We start from the raw sequence: 8,016 nt of genomic DNA on the forward strand, positions 1-8,016 counted from the left end.
TTTTTCCTAGTGAAAATCGTGCGGGTGTTAATATCCTAAAAAGGATCTTTTTAAAACGGGGGCCACATTTTTCATTAACGAAACACTTTGAAACTTGGAACACTGGTAGAATGTGTCATATAAAACATCTTTTTCTCTTAGTCTTCTTAAAATAAAAAGAAATCCATAACTTATTCCATTTTAAAGTTGTCGTATTTCTGTAATTTCAACCAATCGCTGACGTCCATTCAGCCGATATACATTAAGTGCCGACTACATAAACAAACGATTCTTAGGGTTTAAGCAAAATTAAAATGAAAAAAGCAAATAAAACGAAGGTACCGAAATTATTTAACAAATTATGCTTTACACTTCTATATTTAACTGTGGGTGTATATTCCTTATTTTTGCTTCTGGTGTCTTCTGCCTTTCTATTAGAATTCATTTAAAGAGAAAAAAAAAATCGTATGCAACAGATAATTCGTCTTAATAACATATTTCTGTGTACCAGACCTTTGGCTGCTATTTTTAGCATAACGAGTTTCCTGGTGAGGGCTTCATATGCCGTCGTTGCCTGTTTGTTGTTTCAGTACAAATCTACGGATGCACAAAACGGAAAAAATTAGACAAATATAGACGACTTATTCAGAAACACCCGCATATGGGCAACAGTTCTCAAAATTAGCCCCCAATAATTTTCCCCAAAAAATTCCTATGTCTTTGGAAGCTACATAGTCTGAGGTATATTTGTAGAGAATTTCATTTAAAAATATCCATTTTCTTCAAAGTTGTGGACTCCTGTAAATATTCCGAAATTCCACTCCCCAACTCCTAAAACACTTTCCCCCAATTTTGTATATTCGGAACCTACACGATATGGCATAACAGCAGATTCCTGCCCCGCACCCCGACTTTGGATGAACATAACTTTCAGAAAAATGGATATTTTTTAATGAAATTTTCGACAAATATACCTCGGAATATGTAGATTCCGAGAACATAGGATTTTTGTGTGTGTGTGGGGGGGGGGAACAATTGGGGGTTATTTCTGAGGACCATACCGCACTTGGGAGTATTTCTGAACAAGTCGTCCATATTTGTTTAATTTTCTCCGTTTTGTGAGTTTGTGCATCCGTAGATTTCTACTGAAGCAGCTGACGATGAAGCTGTCACCAGGAAACTCGTTATGCTAAAAATACCAGCTAAATGTCTAAACATTTCTAACAGAAAGACATTGAATTGAATAATTCCCTGTTTGAACTTGTTTAATTACATATATATGTGTGTGTGTGTGAGAGGACACTGACAATAAGCATGCCATCCCTTTTAGCTTTATTTCTTTACTCTCCGTCTTAATGACGGATTTTTCTAATTTTATTCTTCACTCAGACCTTCCAGGTGATGTGGTGGTCGCGGGGGACATTTTACGAAAATTTTTTTCTTTCACCTCAGCCCCCACACACTTAAAAACCATGGGAGAAGCCGTTTCGGTTTTCCTTTACATCACTCACCTTTTCTTGTGAAAATATAATTCATTTTTTAACGGTAAAGGTTTCTCCCATCGTTTTTTTAAGTGCTTACCACAGGTAAAAAGATATTAAAAAAAGGCCCCGGTTGGGGGTAAAAAGGAGAAAGGATGGAGGTGAGAAAAAGTTAGACCCTGGTGAAAAAGAAATTAAAAGAATCCCCGTCAAAAAAGGGGAGATTTCTGACCCCAAAACTGCCAAATTCTGAAATTAGCCATTAGTCATTTTGCCCCGAATTTAGACATAATTTTCTGAAAATGGAAAAATTATCAAATTAAATCATTAAAGTGGGGGGAAAACTGAGGTGGAATGCAACAGAGGAAAGGATATTAATTGTTAAACACCCAAAAATTATATCCAGATATTTTGATTTGCAGCTTCAATTAAAATCGAATCGAAAGTTGAGGAAAAAAATGTCTTGAAAGAAAAAAAAAAAAAAACATTCCTTAGAATAATTTCAAATGTTTTGGCGAATTGGAAATGGAACAAAATAACGAAAATATATAGACAGAAGAAGGAAAGGGTTTCGAGTTAATGAAAGAACATTTCTGACTTACCTTTTCGTTTCCTCAGAGAAATAATAAAGTTTCTTGCAATTTACCAATATTTGTGTGTGAGTCTTTTTAATTCCTGGGTCTTTGGTCAATCATTCATTTGTCAAAAATACATTTTCAACTTCTTTCTGTTTATTTCTACAAAATGTGGGGAAGAATTTGGAAGAGGAACCATAAATATATGTCGATATTTGCGTTTAGCATGCGTCCACAATAATTTGTGTGGACACCTTTGGCCTTCGTCAACAAATGATTTAGAAAATGGTTCACCGTGAAATATTGGAAACGTTGATTTTGCAAATGACGGTACGTCGTCCATTCGTCGGTGAAAATTATTCTACCTGGGTGGACATGTGGATAATAGATTCCAAGGTATCCATGGACCGTCTATTATCCCGGAATACTGAAAGGAAGCAGTTCGTGAGATTCTTTAAAAGAGATTTGAAACAAATATCCTGTTTAATCATTTTGCTGAAGGTCTTTGAGGTTTGGCCAATGGACAAAACCCAACGACATGGATTCTTGGTGGTGTTTATATTTGTCTGGTGTTCTTCAGCACAGATTATGGCACTGCGGGGGTTCTAAGAAAGTTCGAAAAACATTTACCATTTTCAGAAAGTGGTCAATATTTTTGTGAAGGATTCGATTCCAGTAAAAATCCGGTTTGTGATGTATATATTAGGATAATCCCAGAGGAGTTTAGGGATTTCTGCAAGGAGTGACAGATCAATTATTTATAATTTTATCCGGTTTTAATTATTATTCTGCAGCAATTTGGAATCGAAACAATCATCTTCAGTTGTCCAGCTTTTATTCTCTTCCAATTTTTATTGAAACCATCGTCTTCTTTTGTCTAGTTTCTCATTTTTTTAAAATTCTGACATGGATATCATGCAATGTCCTCCATTTCACTTATCAGACGACTTTCCAATTTTCACTGACCATGACGGACTAATTGAACGGTTAAAAAGATATGGACTTTTAGCTCAAGCTCATGTCTGTCAGTGTGGCCGCAATTGTTCCTTTGTTAAATCATCGCAGCACCGAGATCTATATGCTTGGAATTGAACTCTGCTCGGCGATGTCGGAGGTGTCACTCCATTAGAAATGAATCGTCTTTCTTCTCGAATAGCCACATATCCTTATGTATAATAACTGCAGTTTCTGTATTGGTGGTCCATTAACGAACCACTAAAAACAATTAAGCATGAACTTAATATTGCAAGTTGGTTTACTGTGGTGAATTGGGCTAATTTCTGCCGAGACATTTACGTCAAAACCATTATTAACAATCCGGTTACGATTGACGGTCCTGAAACCGTGTTCGCCATTAACGAATCGAAATATTTACGCGACGGAGAAAAATGGCGGAATGCGCATGACGTCAAGAGTTTTGGGTGGGATTGAATTGGCCAAACATATCGTATTTCTGTAATTTCAAACAATCACTGACGTCTATTGAGCTGAATACAGTTAGTGCTGTTTTGTAAACAATAAATTCTTGCCGTGTCAAGTATGTTATTCCTTGTTTAATTATACCATTATTCCTTAGTAAGGGTTTAGGGTTTTAGGGTTTTAGAGTTAGGGTTAGGATTAGGGTTATGGTTATAAGTTATAGGGTTAAGGTTATGAGTGAGGTTATGGCAAAAATAATCATAACCCTAACCGTAATCCTAAAACTAACCCTAACTCTAAAACGCGAACCCTAACCCTAAAACCCTAAAGCTAAAACCAGTACAAACGCACGAACGATGTCATAAATAACAGTGACAAACGAAATATATACCGCTGATAGTTGTTGTTGACAACGGATACTTTTTGTTGACAAACAACGGCACTAATTTTATTCAAGGGAAAAGATCGCCTGACACCGTTGTTTACATTCCACGGCGTAATTTTTCCACCTCAATAGACGTCAGTGACTGGTCGAAATTACTGAAATACGAAAATTTTTTACATGTAATAACTTCGAATACAAACATTTTTATCTCTTCTATAACACAAAATATACAAGTATTCGAAGTTTGAAAGTGTTTCGGTACCAAAAACACTACATAAAACATAAATGAAAAATGTCCCCCTCGACCACCACATCACCTGGAAGGCCTGAGTGAAGAATAAAATTAGAAAAATCCGTCAAAACGGAGAGACAACAAAAAAAGCATAAACGGGTGGCATGCTTATTCTCAGTGTCCTCACACGCACACACACACACATATATATATGTAATTAAAAAAGTTTAAACGGTGAATTATTCCATTCAATGCCGTTCTATTAAAAACGTTTAGACATTTAGCTGGTATTTTTAGCTTAACGAGTTTTCTGGTGACAGCTTCATTGTCTGCTGCTTCAATAGAAATCTACAGATGCACAAAACGGAGAAAATGACACAAATATGGACGACTTGTTCAGAAATACTCCCGAGTGCAAAACGGTCCTCAAAAATAACTCCCAATTGTTTTCCCCCAAAATTTCTATGTTCTCGAAATCTACATATTCCGAGGTATATATGTAGAAAATTTCATTAAAAAATATCTATTTTCTTGAAAGTTAAGACGAATTGAAATGGACGCCTAAAACACTTTCCTCCAAAAGTTTTGTATATTCGGAATCAACACATATTCGTGGAAAATTTCATTAAAAAATATCCATTTTTCTGAAAGTTTTGATCATCCAGACTTGGGGTGGGGGCATGTCCATGATATAACACGTATTCGTAGAAATTTTCATTAAAAAATATCCATTTTTCTGAAAATTATGATCATCCAGACTCAAGGCGGGGTCAGAAATATGTACTTATACCTCTGTCTATCTAACTATCTGTCAGTCTATCTATCTATCTCTCTGTCTGTCTGTTATTTATCTGTCTGTCTGTCTTTCTATCTGTCTGTCTATCTATCTGTCTGTCTATCTATTTAACTGTCTGTCTGTCTCTTTCTCTCTCTCTCTCTCTCTCTCTCTATATATATATATATATATATATATATATATATGTATGTATATTCTGATACATATGCTCCTCTTCAGACTCTGTGTTATTCATTCACACTGTATACAGATGTACTAGTAGCTGTATATTTATGGGTGGATATACATTCACAGATACACACAGCTACCTCTACAACCATGTATACAAATACATAGATAGGTACACTACTACACATACCATATGCATATAACACTCACACACAAACACATATACACACAGCAAACAACATGATTTTAATCAAGAAATCATTTTGAAATATGAAATAATTAAAAGCTTGTCAAACATATCAGAATCCTGGAAGAGAAATATGGCAGTAACAGAACCGCTCCTCAGTTTATATTCCAGCTTCTGAAGAAATCTTCTTCAGCTAGTAGCAGACTTGCATGATGTTTACAAACTTTATCCTATTTCAATATTTGTCTCTGGTCATAGACAGAGAAAGAAAATAAATGCCAGTTGTTGGTCAATCTTGGAAATTCATGAGATAATGTGTCTTTATCACTTATATGCTCATATTTGTGAGCATATAAGTGTATTTATAAACATATATACACATATGTTATCATCAACTTTGTCACTTTAAGCATTGCCTTTCCATGCTTGTAGTGGTCAGGTGGAGTTCATTGGGGTAGATTCTGTAGTTGGATTTTCTTCCTGTCACAAACTCTGATCTGCTTTCAAGGAAGGTAGTATTTCCCCACTGAGTAAACATATTCATCATCATCATCATAATCATCCTCAGCATCGTTTAATGTCTGTTTTCTATGCTGGCATGGATGGGATGGACAGCTTGACAGGAGCTGGCAGTCCAGGGGCTGAACCAGGTATCATATTGACTTTGTTTCCACAGTTGGATACCCTCTTTAAAGCCAACCACTTTACATAGAGTAGTGAGTGCTTTTTATGTGGCACTGGCACCAGCGCATTGTATGTGACACCAGAACCAGAGCTTTTTAAGTGGCACCATCATGAGGGATTTTCATGTAACACCAGCACCAATGCTCTCTATGTGGCACCAGCACAACTGCTTTTTACATAACACCAGCAGATCTTTTGTGGAAGCATGGTTTTAGAATATCAGTTCTGTTGTAAAGGATGAGTCCTCTTGAGTATAGCAATGTGCCATATATCTTTAGTCATCACTTTCATAAGTCTCAGTGCTTTGAGATTGGCTTCCAATATTCCTCCAACTTTCGCAACTTCCAGACCCTTTCAGTGATTGGAACTGTTTTACAATATTTTTTTTTTTTGGTAAAACACTGGAAATGAATAACATTGCAAGTGTGGGAGTGAAACTCAATTATAGCTGTTAAGCAATGTCAGAAAGTGTTACAAACATACACTCGCACAAACATATATGAATTCATATATATACTACATCCATGTATATATACATACATACATGTTTGAGTTCCTGATACAGAATGTAGCATCTGGTATCATGTCTGTTCCACAAATACGTCTAGTTTTACATAGCCTTTTGGGTGAAACTGTTGGACTGAAGCTCTGTCTATGATCAGTGTGTGTGTGTGTGTGTATATATATATATAAATATATATATATATATATACAGAGAGAGAGAGAGAGAGAGAGAGAGAAAGAAAGAGAGAGAGATGTATTTATATTATTCATATATAAATATATATCTCTGTCTTTATCTCTCTCTCTCTTTATACACACACACACACACACACACATTAAACACACAAATACACAAACATTTGTGTGTGTGTTTCAGTCTGTCTGTTTGCATGTGCATGTGTGTATTTGCAAGTAAATTAAACAAACTAATAAACTCACAGAGAACTAATGAAGGAGTCTGTAAGTTTGTGTATCTGAATTTCCTCTCTTACTGGAAGGAACTATTTATGGCATGACATAAATCGTCTCTTTCTTCCTTTCCTTTGTTTTTGTGTGTAGTTTGATTACCTTCGTTCATTAGTCAGCCAACTATAATTACCAGACTTTGTTTACCTCTAACTTATAATAAACATTGCTACTTAGAGTCTGATTATCAATATTGAGTTTCTTGTTCGTTGATCAGCAGAACATGGGTGCGTTCGTATGAAATCCGATTATGACCTGGGCATCAAATTCTTTAGAAAACAACAACAGATAAGTGGGAATTAAACAAAGCTTAGTTAATTATATTGACTCTTGCTTATTAATAATTGTGTTTACTTTGGAATGAAGGAATGGTAAATGTAAATATTCTCGAGAAGTGTAGAACTGTTGCAAGGAAAAAGTACAGGTGGAAATTTATTTGGAATTTCCAACAGATATGATTGAAGTATATCAACGCTGAATAATTATAGTAATTATGATTTATTTAACTGACAATGAAGAAAGTGGCCTCGGGGGTAATTAGTTTAAAAACTGGACTGCTAGGTTATTAGTTCAAACCCTTCTTTATCTATTTATCCCTTCCTTTGCTGTTTCTATCACCTTCCTTTCCTATGCCTCTGGTAATATATTTGATAAATTGTGACCGCAGCAAACTTTAGAGTCTGTAATGCTGCTAACTTTGTTTGTATTCATCTTCATTCATATTAACATAGCTATTGTTAGCAAAGGCAATGCGTCTAAATTCAAAAACAATCACATTGTGATATCTCAATTCACTTGAATAACACTTAATTCTTTCTTCACATAATCCCCTCAAAATTGTAGATTTCTGTTGCTGCTAATAAAAGAGAAAATCATCCCTTTTGGCCAAGAATTGTTTTATATTGTAAGCAGCTTTCATTGCAAAACCTTGTAAAATATTCCTTTCAGAAATGATGAACTCAAGTCGTGTAGGATTGACAAATCTCTTTTGTTAGATTTCTTACATGTTGCCAATAGATTCTGAAAATCACTAGGCATCAGACAGAAGCAAACTGTTGTTTACCTTTCAGAAATTACATCTGATTGTCTATCTTTCTGTTTATATATATATATATATATATATATATATATATATATATAT

At 35.0% G+C, this 8,016-nt stretch overlaps 1 long non-coding RNA gene across 1 annotated transcript in view; it reads right to left on the reverse strand.

The window, feature by feature from the left end:
- The window catches only part of LOC128249259 (uncharacterized), a 216,754-nt gene extending 213,357 nt beyond the window's left edge, over nucleotides 1-3,397 (reverse strand). The window contains exon 1 of the long non-coding RNA XR_008265348.1: nucleotides 2,063-3,397. This is a non-coding gene — a long non-coding RNA (uncharacterized LOC128249259). The remainder of the gene's footprint in view (nucleotides 1-2,062) is intronic.
- Nucleotides 3,398-8,016: the final 4,619 nt, after the last annotated feature.

The sequence above is a fragment of the Octopus bimaculoides genome, chromosome 13, assembly GCF_001194135.2.
Source record: "Octopus bimaculoides isolate UCB-OBI-ISO-001 chromosome 13, ASM119413v2, whole genome shotgun sequence".
In the NCBI taxonomy this organism is placed as follows: Eukaryota; Metazoa; Mollusca; class Cephalopoda; order Octopoda; family Octopodidae; genus Octopus; species Octopus bimaculoides.